At 64.2% G+C, this 16717-nt stretch overlaps 1 protein-coding gene across 7 annotated transcripts in view; it reads right to left on the reverse strand.

Moving 5' to 3' along the window:
• Positions 1-16717, reverse strand: part of PRDM16 (PR/SET domain 16) — a 298034-nt gene that overhangs the window by 229878 nt on the left and 51439 nt on the right. The window contains exon 1 of one of the 7 annotated variants that reach the window (XM_032303589.1): positions 13088-14714. The exons of the other annotated variants lie outside the window; for them this stretch is intronic. The gene's annotated coding sequence lies outside the window, so the exon portion shown is untranslated. Of the gene's footprint in view, positions 1-13087; positions 14715-16717 lie in introns of those variants that run through there. 7 annotated transcript variants of the gene reach the window in all.

Below are 16717 nucleotides of genomic sequence, written 5' to 3' on the forward strand. Positions count from 1 at the left end.
ACTTGGCACGGTTCTGGCTAGAGCAGGTCACCCCCACTGCCTGGGCGACTCCGAAGCCCACTGTCCAGGCCCCCGGCTTGTGCATGAGAAGCATGGATGTTGCTTACTCGGGACAATGCCCCAGAGAGCCCACAAGGTCCTCAGCACTGCGGACGCCACACTGGTGCTGGGCTGGGCTCAGCCGCACAGGGACATGGTCCTCCCCCCGGACCTCACTTTTCAAGGAAAAGAACGAGAAATCGTGTCAAGTGTTGCAGTGGTTGTGTCTTTAAGAAGAAAAGCAGCAAGAGAGAGAAACAGGAAGACGGGGCTCACACAGGCTCAGCACGAGGGCAGCCCGCGGGGTCCTGCTGCCCCGTGGCCACACGCCTCACTGGAACGGCGGAAAACCCCAGCTCAGGGCCTGGGGCGGGGGGCGGGGAACGGAGCTGGAGACCAGACACTGCCCGGTGAGGCTCCCGTTTCGAAGTAGGCTCTGCCTTCTTGTTTTTATTGGAAATGACAGAGACCGGGGAGACAGAGTGCAGGCTTCTATGTGTGCGAGCACGCGTGTGCACCGGCCCTGCGTGATCTAAGGAGAAACACGGCAGCGGCCTGCGTCCAAGGAAGCGCTGAGGACGCCGTCACAGAAAGTAGCTTCTGACCGGGCCACATCCCGCCTCGGGGCGCTGCCCGGGAAGACGGGAGCTGGGGTCCCCACAGCCACCGCGACCCACACCCTGGGCGAACCTTCCCGGCAGATGCCTGGACCCAGGTGTGGCAACAGCTTCTCTCACTGCCCGGGCTGCAGACGGTCCCGGAAGCGGCCTGTCCTCCTGTTCCTCGGGGCGAACGTCCGGTCTGCAGACAGTGGGAGGCTCCCGAGCCCAGGCGGGCGCACACCCCACCCGGGGAGGCCACGTCCTGACGCCTGCGGCTACCTGGTGCCCCACAGGGACCCACGTGCAGCCTTCAGCCCCGGCGTCCGCACCCGCTGGGCATGGCCCCAGCTTCTGCGCGTCCCCGACGGAGACACCTGCCCGGGGGACCTGCAGTGGCTTTGAAAGCGAGATGAAGGCTTCCCCGGGGTGGCATGAGGACGTGGGCGGCAGGGGCACACGCAGGACCCTGGCCGGAGCCGGGAAGGCCACCCCGTCCCCCACACCGGCACCCGGGGCGGGGCTCCCTCCGCTCAGTCAGGCAGCGCGTCGGCAGCGCGTTCACAGATGTTTCCACTCGACCTTGCAAATGTGCTCCAGGCCGAAGACATCACTGTTTGTTCTAGAAATCAAAAGGTCTTGCCTGGCTGTGAAAGATGCCTGACCACCACCGCCCTGAGTCCCCCCCACCCCCAGCCCCGCCTGCAGGACCGGACCCCGGTGGACGTGCCTGGGGGAGGGGCCGCTCGGGCCGCTTTCGGTTTCTTAGGAGCTGAGTCTCAGAGGCCGCTCCCCGCTCCCGCGGCCAAAGCTTCCGTGCGTGCGGCTGCACCGCCGCGTCTGCTCCCGGGGGGGCCAGTCCGCGCTGGGACATTGAGTGTCGACGAAGCATCGTGCGTGGGGCTCGCTGCCGGGCCAGGGGAGCTGGAGCACGGTGGGCTCCCGAGGATCTGGAGAAAACGCCCCCATCTGCCGTGTACACGCTCCTGTCTCAGGACACGCGGGCCCACCCTGGGCCGAGGCTCCACGTCCGCGCCTGGTTTCCAAGGGCTGCCGGCACTCCCCAAGCGCCGAGGGCACGAAGGGACCCCCAGTGACAGGAAAGTTCTGATTCCGTCCCTCGTCTCTGTCTCCCTGCCTATTTCTCTCTGGTCCCCTGTAGTTCTCGAAAATCAGGACTAGCAAAGCACGACTGAATAAGGGCCATTGATTTCCACAAAATTTATCAGCCCCTTAACGGGCTGCCGGGACCAGCATATTATTTACACAACGGTGGGCCCCCTCTGCCACCCGGACTCCCATTCTCAGCCGCTGGGGTGGCTGGGAGGGTCCCGGCAGAGGCCAGGCTCAGCTTTGATACCTCACTGATAACGTATTGTACAATTAGATCAATTTGACAATTTCCATTATGGCTGATAAAATATTTATCGAGCCTTGGAGATGATGTCTGATCTCTGCATCATTTGTTCTGCTAATGGGGGGGGAGGGCTGCCGAGGCCACAGACCGCGCAGACAGAGCCGAGAGCCCACACCTCACCCCCTGCTCCCCATTAGGGTTGCAAATTGCCGGCCCCAGTCATAAATTACCGCCCAGCCCGGCGAGATTGATGCCGAGCTGACAGGGCAGGTAGGTGACTTGTGATGACATTGTTCCGTGGGAGCATTAATCACGGCAGAAAGAGAAAATACCCTCAGATCGCCCCATAAGTCTAAATATTAAGGAACGAGAAGCAGGCAGCTAGAGGACGGTTTGAGCAAGAGCTGGAAATTGGGAAATGAAAACCATTTTCTACTATTTAACAAATCATCTTAATAATTTCCAGTGTTTCTGCTCACAGTTCTGGGGAGCCCAGATTGCCGTGCCCTCCTGCCGCCTGGGATGTTCTGTGGGGCCAGGCCGGAGACACGGAGGCTGCCTCCATCCGGGGCTGGGAGCCGCGGGCTCCGCCTCCCCGACCGGCTGTAGCAGGCGCGGCCGCTGTCCTCCGACGCGGGGACGGAGGTCCCTGTGCAGACTGGCTCGGGCCAAAGCCCGCGGCGCAGCCACACACACGCTCTGAAACCGAGGTGGGGACCCCGGGGGGCTGCGGGGGTCTCTGGGGTGCGGGGAGGGGCCGCTCAGCTGCCCCCCCCCAGCAACGGCCCGGCACGCGGGGGCAGCGCACGTGCCCAGGCCCTGTCTCAGAGCCCCCGAGCATCCGCAGCCCCTGAGCTGGGCCGTGCGGGGGAAACATCGCCGCAAAAGACAAATGGCCCTTAATGAATCACCCCTGAGTTAGAGAAGCCCACGTGCTTTTAATGGCAAATGGAGAATGAGCGCCCGGCGAGTGAGTGGGCGCCGCGGTCTGGGGCCTGCTTCTCGGCAGAGATGCGCGTCGGCAGGGGAGGGCGGCGACCTGAGCTCGGCCCCGTGGCCTGGGCCCTCCCGAGGCTGCTGGGCTTATCCCGAACGGGGGCCTGGGGGGGCCCCGGTAGCCGCGTTTCTCCTCGGAAGGCTGCAGTGCAGAGTAATTAAATTAAATTGATGCTGTCCCTGCTTTGAGGCCACCCTTGATTTAAGGCCAGAAAAGGAAGCAATTAAATTTAATAAAAACCAGGTTCCTAAACAAAGATATACGGCCGGCGCGGCCATCCGGAGACGGCATCGCCCCGTGAGAGACCCCACTCTGGGTGCTGCCGACGTCAGGTTTAAAATAAAAGAAATAATCACCTCCCAGAGCCCTCTCTTCTAACGCGCCGCTCGGAGACGCTGTCTCGCTAATGACTCTGTCAAGAAGCAGAGGCCGACAGTCCCCCTCAGAGGGAGAGCCGTGGCCACCGCTGACCGGGGGACGGACGCGGAGCTGGCGTGCTCGTCTGGCAGGGCCAATTAAAGGTGGGCTGCCGGGGCTCGAGGTCAGGGTGCAGGGTGACGGTTCAGAGCCAGGGATGAGGAATGGGAGGGGGCCGGCGTCCCAGCACGCTTCCTGCCGAGGCCACGGTGGCGTCCCTGCGTCCACCTCTGCCCCCAGGTCACTCTCAGCCCTGAGCTCTTCCGCCCGTGACAGGAGCGGCCCCTCTCTCGTTAACAGGACGGCGCGCGGCTTCCAAGGCGGGGCCCCTCGCATTCTGAGACCCGTCTCTGCTCTTGGCGGGGAGGAGACGCGAGGCAGCCCAGGCACGGAGACCGCCGGGCACGGCAGGATGCAGCCAAGGACGCTGCCGGTTCCTCCCGCTGTGGCTGACGACAGCGAGCCGGACGTCCCTGGCCTGCCCCTGAGGCACGGTGCTGCGGGAGCCCCCGCGGCATCGCCATCCGCCCCGCTACCGGCTGGGTCCCCTTGCTCTCACGGCGGGGTGACCGGCCTCCTGGAAACAAGTTATCTGCGACCGATCTGCTCCCGCTTCGGGCAAAGGGGCACATGATTCATTATTTAAACACCAGCCCCCACCCCCACCAGGTCACCAAGGGCAGCCGGGCCCTGCTCCTCCCGGGGTCCTTCTCCTGCGAATGCTGGCTGTGCCGGGTGGGGGCGGGGAGTGTTCCCTGCGGAAGGGGGGTCCGGGCAACCATGGTGCCAGGCAGGGCGGGAGTGTGGGCCAGCCAGCCGCCCCTCCGAGGCAAGAGAACAGAAAATGCAAACGTGTCGGTGCTCCGATTTGCTGGGAGAAGTCCCGGAGACCACGGGAGCTCCGAGCACCAGGGCCAGAGCCTGTCCGAGAACAGAAACCTCATTCTCTCCTCCCAAAGGTCAGGGTTGACCGCCCACAGCACCCAGCAAAACCAGCTGGGGGGTGGTAAGAGGCAGCGTAGGGAACGGCCCTCATTCCTCCTTCCTACCAAAGGATTATGAAAACAGCAACCAAACTAGAGAGATCTCGAATCCACCAACCAGCCCCAAACCTGGGCACGAGGCTCATTCCCCGAGGTCCTCGGAGACTGTGCGGTGACCGTGAGGCCACGCCCTTCCCCAACATGGCAGGGAGGCCCGTGCCCTGACATGGGTTAGGCCAGAGCAGGGAAGCCTTCTGGAACTTTCTGGAGCTTTCCAGAACTTTCTGGGCCACAGGTTCCAAACCTCCTCATGTGCCAGCCCCCTACGCAGAAAGGAAGAGTCTGTGAGACGCGGTCAGGCCCTCGCGCTTGCCTTCCAAGCAAACTTTGTCCACCACTCCCGGGGCTGGCCGCAGAGCAGGAGGGAAATCCGGCCCCGGGTGGTCTGTCGGCTGGTTGGGATCAAGGCACCTCCAGGGACAGCAGCAAAGGATACCGCACCCACCGGACGCCCACTCGGGGACACGGGAAGGCGGTGCTCCAGGACGCGGACACAGGCATGGGGCCACAGGACACTGGGGAGACACGGGCCCTGGACAGCACCGAGCACAGCCTGTACCCACAAGCACCCCGCAGCGTGGCCTGAGACCCAGCCCCTGGCAGTGGGTCCCGCCCGGCACCCCGGGTCCTGCCGCTGGGTTTTGCTCTCAGCTCCCCAGGAGGCGGACACAGCTCCCACATCAGCAGTGGCAGAACCTAGAACAGACCCTTCAGGGTCTGCCCAGAGCTCTGCTGAGTTATCGGGTCAGGATGGAGGTGACCCACACCCTTCCCCTCCAGCTGCTAACATCACGCAGGGTTGGGGGCCGGGACGTGGTTATTGGAAGACGGGTCTGGGGTCCTTTTCCTGAGAATGTGAACCCACGGTGAGCGGCATCCCAGACGAGGTCAGTGCGGCTCTGGCTCTCCTGTCCCCCGCCGCTGCAGCCCATGCCCTGGCCCCCAAGGCCCTGGGGGGGGGCACTGACCCCGGAAGGGAGAGGCAGGTCGGGCAGTCCTGGGCACGTGGGGTCCAAGCAGCCGGTGCTATGGTGCCGAGGGCAGGCGGCGGGCTCTGCTCCTTGGCAGGAGCACTGGAGAGGCACCCCCAGGGAGCACGGTTTTCCTCTGCTGTCAGGAGTGCTGCCCACGAGCCCCAGTTTGTAGGGAACCTGACTCCCAGCTGCTGAGTGGAGGTGGTGAGAAGCCACCTCGGGCTTTATGCACCCGAGAAGGAAGCCTCCTCAAGCCTCCTTTGTTTATCTCGGGGAAGTCTTCACCCTCCTCCGTCCGCACGAAAGACACCTCCTCCAGAGAGCCCTCCAGGATGGCCCCTCCAGACCCAGGCACATCTGGTCTGACCTGCAGGACCGGGTCTCTCTAGGGAGGGGTGCTGCGGCCACAGCGTTCTGGGATCTTGGAGAGAAGCGTCCTACAGACATTGCCTGGGTGGCTTGGGACAGCCCTGGTGGCGTCCTCCTGGCAGCTACCCTGTCCCCAGAACTTTTATCTCTCACACATGATGGGGCTTTGCAGGAAGGAGGAGGCAGCCCTGCATTCCTTCTCCCTGTGCGACAGGCACACATCTTAATCTGCGCCGCGTGACCGGCCTCACATGCCGGCTCTCGACGGACGGCTGTGAGGTCAGAGAGAGGGGAGAGGGGCCGGGGGGCCGCCCGAGGGTGCCGCTGAAGAAGTCGCCGGGGCTCGGTCCCCGGGACACCCGGGCCCGGAGCAGGCCGTCAGGGAGAGGGTTGAGAGCTGGGGCGGTGTCCAGGGCTGGTCCAGACGCCCACCTGCCGCTGCGGCCTTGCTCTGACTCAGTTTCCTCATCTGTAAAATGGGGTGAGACTCCTGTCCACCCCATTTGTCTGATGACTCAGCCCTGGGGATGAGCCCCCCGCGCTGAGACCACCCTACAGGGCAGCCCCTCCGCAGCCCAAAGCCAGGGGGTGGGGGAGCCGGTGTGTCCCGCCCCCGCGGCAGCCCACCATTCATGCCTTCGAGCGCTATGACCCAGTCCCCGACGTGCCCAGCCCTGGGCCTACACCCAGCATGGGGCAAGATGGGGCTGCCCCACGGAGGGGGCTCGCGTGCTGGGAGTGGGGGCCTCTGGTCACCTACAAGCTACGTGCTCTCCAGAGCCCAGAGGCGGGCGCTGGGGGCCCATCCCAGGAGCCCACTCCTCTGGTCATCCCCGTGTCCTGCGCCGGAAGCTGCCAGCCAGAGAAACTGGTCTCTGTCCCCCAGAAAACTCAGGGGTCCTCAGAGCTGGCCCACTGGGGCTTGGGGACGCAGGTGTGGGAGGGTCACTGTGCCCCAAACCAGGGACTGGCTTCTCCCTGCCCTGTCACTCAGCAAGACCGGGATAACAGAACAGTGGAGGCAGGTCCACCGGACACGGCCGGGGCTGGGTTCAAATTCTGGCCTCACTACTTCCGAGACCAGTAACCTAGGAGAAGCGACCCTGCTTCCCCCACGGGTCACACCAGAGCCAGCCTCTCTGGCACATGGTGCGGACTCTGCGGCGGGGCCAGGGCACCCTCTCCTCAAAGCCTCACCGTCCCCTCCACCGGCAGCCCCTTGCCTGGGGCGGGTGGGCCTGGGGTGACGGTGGCTCCGGCTTTCAGGGCTCCCACCCCCGTCACTGTGCCCCCAACCCACCACCAGCACCAGGCCGACACCCGTGGGCCCCGGGATCAGCACGCCGGCACTGTGCTGGAATCCTGGGTCCCGCCCTGGCCCCCGCCCGCAGTCCTGTGGTTTGGGACAAAGCTGAGCACGACACTGGCTGCACCTGGATGTTCAGTTTCCAACTCCTGGATAAAGAAAAGGAGACGCCCCACGCTCAGTCTCTCCGCTCACCACCCAGCGCCCCAGAGGTGGCCCAGCCCCCTCCCCAGCCTCACTCTCCCCGGGCGGGCAAAGGACACAGAGGAGGGGTCCCGGAGGACGGCGCTGGGTGGGGGGAACCGGTCCAGAGACCAGAGGCTGGACGAGCGGGGGCAGCCGGGGTCCAGCACTGGACTAAACAATGCCGGTACCTGTTTCTCGGGGTAACCCGACCCTATAATTATGCCTAAGCCCTGGGGGGGTGCCCGGGGCCACAATGCCAGTGCTCGGAAGGAAGCCGGTGAAGAGACCCTTCCATTGTCATTGCCGTGCATTGCGTCAGGCGGGCTCCGGTTACGGGGCTCACAGCTGGCGCGTCACCTGCCGTCTCCAAGGGGGAGGGCACGTACCGCGGCGGAGCGCAGAGCCCGCCGGGCTGGCCTGCTGCCTTGGCAGGGGCTGCCTGGGGCCCCCGTCCACTGGACTCGCTGAGAAAGCCCCTTCCTGGGCCGGCAGCAATCTCATTGTTTGCCCTCAGATAAGAAACGTGGGCTCATGTGTTTTCTTTTCTTGAGAAAATGTCGGGCCCAAGGACGGTGTCTGCAGGACAGGAAGAGCCGGGCACAGGGGAAAGGGCTCCCTGGGCCCACCCTTCCTGCCCACGCCCATGTCCACATCCACGCGGGGGACCGCAGGTACCCCCGGACCCCCCTTGCCCTGACACCGGGCTCCCGGGCTGACCCTGGCTCTGGGGCAGCTCCCTGGTGGCCGGGGTGCTCTGCGGCCCCTCGCGTGGAAGGCGGACCCAGCTCTGCCAGGAAGACACCTGCCCTGGACGCCCCCTGACCTGGCAGGCGGCCCGAATATGAACACAGGAGCCCAGGCCCTGGCCCGTGGGTGGCCGACAGCTCCCCTGCCCCCCGGCAGCCCGGCCGGCTAATCCCGGCTAATGCGCGCCCGTTCCCGCCGCTGGTGTGCGGGGAGGTGGGCTCCCGGGTGCCCCACGCAAGCTCCGCGGGCAGCCCCTCCGCCAAACAAAAGGCGGCCTGTTCGCTGCCTCTGCCTCAACGCGGCTTAAGGACATTTTTGTCATTTTTGACCAGCTAATGTCTTGAAAAAGAAAATAAGTTGTCTAATCGCTTTAAGATTAATCTTCACTGTTTTTGAACACTCTGGGTGCTGACGCTGACCTTCCTGGACCAAGAAGGTCACGGCCCCTGCTGTTCCCAGGGCTTTTCCGACCCCCGCCCTCCCTGCGGGCAGGTGGCCAGTGGCACAGGCTCCAGACGGCCTTGTGGGCGGTCACAGCCGTGGGCTCTGATGCCCCCGAGGCTGCGTGGAGGGGGTGGCCGGCCGCATACAGTGCGGCCCCTCTTGGCCCTGACGGGAACGCATCTTCGGCCCCCCAGCTGCCTCCCGGGCCGCGTCCTCTGCCGGGCGGTCCCTGCACCGCCATCAGCCCCATCAGCCCCTCGGCCAGCCGACTCCTCGTCTCTAAGACTCACGCGTCTCCAGACGCGTGCCGTGTTCCAGGGACATTTGGGGACGCCCACACTCCTCTACCCTCCACGGCCTTCCTGGCCCTTTCCATACAATCCCCGTTATCTGGGGTTTCTCTCCCACCGGCCGCCAGCTCTGAGGGGCCCGGCCTGGGACACGCTCATCTCCGGTCCCCAGCACAGACCCAGCCCTACATGAGCCCAAGGTTCTGGCTTCCCGGATGCCGGATCACTCAGCGAGCCGTGCGCTTCTCTGCGGACAGGCCAACGGCCCCGTGCTGTGGGCTTTCAACGAAGTCAGATGAGATGCCCAGCCGTGGCTGGGGGGCCGGCCGGCTGCATCCTGCTAAGGGCAGCCAGTGACGGGCCGGGGGAAGAGCAGCTCCGAGCGTCCTGCCCTGCGTGACCACGTCCAAATTGAGCGAAGCCTTCCTCTGGGGAAGACCCAGCAGCCCCTCCCCAAGGCCAGGTTGCCGCAGCTGCTGAAAGTCGGCCCCGTGAAGAACTCCCGTGGTCTCCTCTCCGTCGCCCAGCCAAGGCCATCCCTCTGGTCTGTGGCCATCCTGCTGGATGCACGGAGGCCTCGGAAGGCCAGTGTAGACGCCCAATGTTGAAGCTTCCCGGAGGCTTGCTGCGGTGTCTTCTGTAAACACCGCTCGGGCCTTGTACGGGGCTTGGTGTTAATGACAAGCCTGTTTTTCCATAATTGGGGGCAGAAGCCAAGTACTTGTGTTTGTAAGGGGCATGTGGACTCGGCCGGGCATCTCTGGGGCCTTTGTCTCCGAGCCCCCACGGCAGGGTCCCTCCAGGAAGGAGAGAACTCCTATCCGGATGTGCCGTAGCTCCTCTGGCGACTCCTCAGGACACACTGGTCCAAAGTCAGGGTCGCTGTGCTTCAAAGATAAGCTCTGTGTAAAGTGAGTCATGCTCTCGTAGGAAGCAGAGGTGTTGATTCATCGAGGCAAGAGAATGGACAGGACAGTTCTAGAACATTCCAGGCCCACGTTGGAGGAGGGAGAGCACGACGGAGGCCGATGGAGAAGCTTCCTCCACATGTACCCAGCACCAGGTCTGAGGTGTGAACTTTGCGTGCTGCAGACTATCCGCCTTCTGGGGCACGCGTGCACCTCTGGAAGGTTCTGGAAAGTTCTAGACGGTTCTATGTGGATGGGACGCTCAGGGGCCCAAGGCACAGCTCTGACTGGGCCAGGGTCTGCTGTCCAGACTCCGGGCAGCCCCTTCTCCTTTGCCTGCTGGGCCGAGAGTGATCGGGCAGAGAGCAGGGCCTGTGTCCAGGTTCTCACACTTCGGAAACGTTGTCGACATAACGAGACGGTCTAACGGCCACTTGGTTTCCTGCCGCTCGGCCGCACTGCTCTTCATCCTGGCCCGATCCGCCCTCCCCGGCACCGCGGTCGCTGCACAGACCCAACCCCAAACTCAGATAAATAAGTTCAAACCTCTAAAAAGTGCCCTTAATGCCCCATTGTGCCCTTGATTACCCATTTCCCAGCTATGTAATTAGCACATAAAGAACGCTCTCCTCCGAATTAAATGGCAGTAATTGGGTTTTTAAAAAACTAATTTAAATCCTAAACCCTTTGGAAAAAAAAATTGTCATTGTTTACATATTAAACGGACTAGCATTTTAAGTATTATGGGGCTAATTTAACAGGCTTATCTAGGACGTGGGCCACAGGGGCAGGGCGGGGAGGGAGGGGCCTTCTCCAGAGCGGCTGGAGGAAAGGGCCTGGCGCTGGCGGCCCGCTCACGGGGGAGGGAAGCGGGACCCCCTGGCAGCCCAGAGCTCTGGGACGGAGCTCAGGGCCACAGCCACCTTGCGTCCCTTGCTGACCGGGGACCCTGACCGGGGCTCACATCGGGGGCAGCGTCCCGTCCTCGCGGAGAGGAAGACCACCGCCTTTCAGACCGCGCACTGAGGTTCGCCTGTGGTTTCAGGGCCGTCTCTCTCCTGCCGTGTTCCGCAGTGGGTGCAGAAAAGGGTCTGAGAGTCCGAGTTCCTTCCAACTTGACATTTCTTTCATGCTAAAAGAACCCTCACACGTAAAGCAAACATGCGGGGCCGTCTGGGAGCCGAGCTGTGGAAGTTGGGCGGAAACCATTTTGGTGAAACCTTGGCTGATCGGAGGTGCCGCGCCCCTTCCTACCGGGAAGCCTGGAACCCCGGGAGCCTCCCGGACCCCGGCCCCCACCTCGGGACGGAACACGGTTGCAGAATAAACCTTTTTTTTTTTTTTTTTTAAACGTGAGAAAATGACTCAGACCTTTCCTCGAATGGGAGACGGCCGGTGGACGCTGACGAGGACTAGGACCGCTGAAGCCCGGGGCGGCCCTTGCGTCTCCGTGGCTGACATGCCTGCAGCCGGGCGCCCCAGCAGACAGGGCGCCCTCACGGCCCCCAGCAGGGCCTCGGAACGCACTCCCCTCTCCGCACGGGCCCCCGGGAGTGGGTCCCCAACTTCCAAGAAGCCCAGAAAATGGCTGGAAAGAAGCAGACACGAGTATTTCCATCATCCCTGGGAATACAACAGCCGACAGCTCGGGGCAGGACCGAGGGGGACCAGCCCCTGACACGCGGCACAGGTGTGGACAGTGCGCGGAGCGATCCCCCCTCCTGAGGACCGGGGTGTGCCAGCCCGCGCTGACCCGGCCTGGGGGGAGCGGCGATGGGGGCTCTGCTGCGGGCTGGCAACCGATACAGTTTTAGAAGGCCATCGGCAAGGTTTCCAAGCCCCAGGAAGCGGGGCCCCAGGGGCCCTGCCGCCTCAGTACTGCCCAGGATGGGGTGGTGGGCGGGGCCATCACCCAGGCTCTGGCGCCCTGGGGGCTGCGCACACCGCCGGCACTGCCCGCACTAGCCGTCACGTCTCAGGTCTCTCGGTGCCTTAAATCTTCCCTCGACTCCTTCTGTAAGAACATCTGGACCAGAGCGGGTCTCTTGCACCCGCCTCTCCCTGCAAGACTCTGCAGCGACGTCTACCTCCACAGATAGAACGGGTGTGAGCTCCCGGCCGGGCTGGGGGCTCCTCGCAGCTCCCGGGGCCTCGGGCTTCCTGCCTCGCCTCTCCAGCTTTCCTCTTGGCCTCCCTGACTGCCTTCGCGAGGGGGATCCGTCACCCCACGAAGAGAGAATGACCGGAAACGACCACAGACGTCAGCTTCTGTTACGTAAGTGGTACATAGGCTGGAACAAGTGACACGCACGCACACCCGCTGCAGGGCACACGCATGTGCGCGGAACAGAGCGGGGACAGGGCGAGAACCAGACTGGTCAAGCGGAGCGGGAGGACGTCCACACCGAGCCCTGTTTCGTCCTCCGGGAGAGTCTGCTCTCCTCTCCGTGGCCTCCCTGCCCCTGGGGCTGTCGCGCGGCGCCTGGAAGAGCCCGGAGAAGCAGCCGCCGTCCTGGCCTGCCTGAGCTCTGGGATGGTTCTACTCACGGCTCCAGCGCGCAGGCCCTCCCGGCCGCCCCACGCGGCCCCTCACTCACACGTGGGCTACGAGCAGCTGCACGTACACGCACACACGTGCTCCCCCAGTTCCCTCGAGGCTGTGGTGCCCAGACGGCCCTCCTGTTGCGGCAGCCGCAGTGTGGACAAGGAAGTACGAAGGGGAGCGGACACCCCACCCGGGCCCGGGGTCACCCGTCCTCGGCCAGGCCAGGGGACAACGGTCACTCTGGGAACCAGAGCACGAGGCCGTCCCTCCGTCTTGGGCCCTCGGCTTCAGAATCAGATAGCGACGCTGCCCGCGTCCGCTCCTGGGGTGCAGACCACTCTGGACGCCTGGGCTGGCACAGGCCGGCGGTGAGGGACTCAGGACAGAACCCCACTAGCGAGAAGTCAGCCGTGCTCAGGAGACAGGCCGAGCCGGGGAGAGGGGCCAGGCGGGGTGAGCCGCTGCCGTGGGCAAGCGAGACACTGGGGTTCAGCCTGTACGTCTGAGCCCACGCGGGCCTGCGTCGCACACACACTCGTGCACCCGGGCACATACCACGCCTGGTGTCATATCCGCCCTGGGGTTTAACCCACGTGTTGCCAAACATAAGCACGTCCCCCGCCCCAGGACACCTTCTCTCTTGGCTGCTGGCCCACTCTGCGCGCTGCATTCCACGTTCGAGGCCTGCATGTCCCGGCTGGACGGCGCGGGCCTGCAGGCCGCTGCTGCGCAAGAGGAAGCCCCCGGGCGGGCTGCCCACACCCAGGCCCAGGGGCATCGGCTCTGATCTCTCGACAGGCTTCTATCTCCCCGAGCTGTGCATGTGACGTCAGGATCACCCCGGGACACTCAGACGTCCGCTTTACCTGGGATTAAAGAGGAGTCCAGGTGGGTTGGAGCCCCCCGAGATCTCCGAGACAAGGGCAGGTGCAGTCACGAGATTCATATCACTGCCTGTCGCCCCTGCCGCAGCTGGCTTCCCTCTCTCTGAAGATGTTGCACCCACCAGGACGACGAACACGGACGGAACACAGAGCCGGAGCCGCCTCTCCGTTTTAGAGACCGGGGAAGGGCTCCTTGTCCGCGGCAACAAGCAGCGGCTGAGCCGGGAGACAGGGGTTTCCATTCAAGCATGGTCTGCAGTGGAAACGCGTTGACCCTTTTCTCAGGAATTAGCAATTTAGGCTGGATGCCGGGAGCCTTCCAGGGAGGCTGTGCAAAGCTCAGCCCAGGGCCCCTCCCCGCCACCGCCCCAGGCAGCTGGGCTCCTGGGTGAGCAGCCGGCAGGCCTCCTTCCCCGCTGCTGCCCTGCGCCAAGCGTGTCCTGCTTCCACTCACAGAGGCACCAGGCCTCGGCCCCGTGGGCCCCAAGCTGGGCCCTACCGTCCCCTGCCCTGCAGAAAAGGGGCAGGGTCTCAGGGGCAGCGGGAGCGCGGCAGCCCAGAGCGTCAGCCTCGTCTTACAGGGCAGGAAGGATCTGTTTAGCAGCAAGTCTTCCAAAATGAAACCAGAAACCAGGTCTAATCATTTGAGCTCGATAAAGACTTCCCGAGTGCCCGGGAACACCGGGCATAACCAGCGTTGGTCCTCCGCAGGCACGGAGTCGGGGGAGTGTCACGACGGGCAGCGGGCTGCACCCCGATGTTGAGGGGTGGGGCTCTATCTCGCGAGGGCTCGTCTGGGTAAGATGATATCTGATGTAGCAAACAAGAAAAGCAAAGTTCAAGAAACCAGCACGGACCAGCTTTTGGCAAGGTCCGTGCACCGCTGTTGTGCATTTTAAATCGCTCGGTGCCAAATCGTCACAGGCTCCCGTTGCCAGAAACCAGGAGAGGTCAAGCCAGGATCGCAGTGGAGAGCAGAGACTCGTCTTTAAAAAGCACGGCGCTGAAATCTATTTTGAGTTTTGCAAAACAAGAGGCCGTCTGGGCCTCGCTCTCTCTCCCTTTCCATCTTCCCTCTCTGACCTCTCCCTTTCGTCTGAAAACCAGCCTCCCAGCCTCGTTCCCACCGCCCCTGGCCTCCAGCTCCAGGCCCTGGTGGGACTGAGCCCAGGAGACCTCAGCAAACGCGGGAACTCCCTGACCCGCCAGCTCCGGGGACGAGGTGCACCCAGCTGTGCTGTCTCCCGGCTCTCCCGTGAAGGCACCTCCTAGCCCTCCACGGTTTTTCCAGAATGCACGGCGAGGGCATCTGGGGTCCCCGAGCAAGCACGGGGCCTAACATCAGGGATCCCAGGCCCCACATGACCCTGTGCATCAGTCACGCCAAATTAGGAGGCTTTCTCCATCTCCAGGTGTACCCTCGTGGCCCTGCCTGGCTGGGACCTGTGCCCCCTTCCCTCCCTCCAGAAGCACTGGCCCTGCAGAGTCCTGCACAGGGGTCCCCGGTCCAGCCCCACCAGCTTCCCTCTCCCTGCAGGCTCACAAACTGGAGGAGGCTGTTGCCTGGCGGTGTCCAGCGCCCCGAAGGCTTCCAGAGCCCACCTGGCAGTTTCCAGGTGCCGGTTCTGCTTGTTCCTGAAGGGGCCGGGCACACGGTCAGAACGTCCCCTGGACAAGTGTGAGAGAACCCAGACGCTGCCCACAGGCAGCCACGCTGGAACTTGCTGCGCAGCCGCCCCAGGACCCTCCAGCCTCTCTGTATCTGTCTGTACAATGGGTGTGCCCGCCAACAGCCTCGTCCTGCAGGGAGGGACCCGGACCCCGGGAGCTGGGGGAGCCTGCGGAGGAGGAGGCCCACGGGCAGCTGGGGCCCAGCCCCACGGACATTGTTCCCAGGCACAGCCGGGCTGGCCGGGCGAGGGCCTGGGGGACCAGCTGCCGCCCCCGCCCGGCCAGAGGAGCTGGGCAGGGGACGGGAGGCCGGCGGCACCCGTGCCCACAATGGGCCCCTTTCTCCCCTTGCTGATTGAGACAGTTGAGTTCGGAATATTTAAACAGTTGTATATTCACAGACCTCGGGGAGGGGAGGGATGACCTAAGGGGGCGAGGCCCGCGATCAATGCTTAATCAGATAACTGCCCGCTCTCGACAAGGCTTCACGGAAGATCAGCCACTCAAACGCTAATTCCTCTTGCTAATTAAGCAGCCTGTTAATTGCTCCCGGGCTCTAATGCCCGTCATTATGCCTGTAACAGCCCGCCTGACAGCGCTGGGCCCAGGGCTCGGGGCCCACAAAGGAGCGGCCGTAATGAATCGGCCAGCGCCCGGACCCCCGACGCCATCAGCCAGCACCGCGACCGCGCCGCTCCAGGGTCCAGGCACGCCGGGGTCAGCGCCCCTCACGCCAACCAAATGCGTCACAAACGCCGGAGCTCGCCAGGACCCACCGACGGCAAAGGAGAGGTGCCAGGAGACGCTGTTCTTTCTTCCTTTCAGAAAAACCCTGCCTGGCCCAGGGACTGCACGGTCGCTCCCTAGGACTCTCCGCCTCCCCGAGCCCTTGTCCAGCACCAGCCGCCAGCCGCACTCAGGGCTGTGCCCGAGTTCCCCGGTGTGCACCTGCTGAGCCGGGCACGGCGCCCTTCAGAGCCACTGGGCAGCAGGTCCATGGCCTGGAGCAGAGTGCCTGGGCTCTGGGGCCTCAGTTTACCTGTATGGCTGATGCCAACAGTGCCTACATCAGGGTGTCACAGCAGACATGAGGGGTGAAGTGGACCCAGCCAGGCACGAGGAAGATTGTGGCCCTCCCGGGAACTACCCTGTCCTCCTGTCCTCGCGGTGGGCACAGGCCCAGCACCCTGGTCCACGCAGGGGCCTCTCGGGCCCGGGCTGTGCAGTCAGAGCCTGGCCTCCTGGGAGCGAGGTGCGGGGCCCAATGCCTGCTGGCTAGCAGGCCTGAGTGAGGCAGAGCCGTCGGGTTCCAGACACCCAAAAAGAGCAGCAGGGAAGACCCGCAGGCCAGGGGTACAGGGGAGGCAGTGCCAGCCAGAACCTTCGCACGGAGAGGGCAGGCACCGCATAGGCGGCCGGACTGCCCTGCCTCCTCCTCGCGCCCCCAGCCCTGCCAGGTCCTACAGATTCCTGACACGGCTGGGCCAGCCACGGAGGTCAGCATACTGCCACCAGCTCCCCTGAGGCTGATACGTCGGTGCCACGGGCTGAGCGAGGTCGCCAGCCTGGGTCACAAGCCTGGGTCTGTCCGAGCCTCAGTCCTTCCCACCCGGGGGCCTGGTGGGACGGCGTAGAAGCCGGGCTGGGCCTGGGCTAAGGCTGGAGGCTGCAGAGACCGCGGGCGGCTCGTCCCCAGATCCGGGGGTCGGCCTCTGCCCACAGGCGGCCACTTCCATCTCTCCAGGTCCACTGCCCGTCCCTGGACAGCTGGTGATGTTGGCGACAGGGAGCAGCAGCCCCCAATAAAGGCTGCAGCCATCCCAGCCAGGCCAGCTGCAGCGCAGAGAAGCCCGCAGGGCCCAGAGAAATGGGACCTCCCCTGGGTCCCCCAGCCAGCCCCCAGCCCTGGCCCAAGCACCCAGCCGTCCCTAGGGAGACAGA

This window comes from Mustela erminea, chromosome 10 (assembly GCF_009829155.1).
Source record: "Mustela erminea isolate mMusErm1 chromosome 10, mMusErm1.Pri, whole genome shotgun sequence".
Lineage (NCBI taxonomy): Eukaryota > Metazoa > Chordata > Mammalia > Carnivora > Mustelidae > Mustela > Mustela erminea.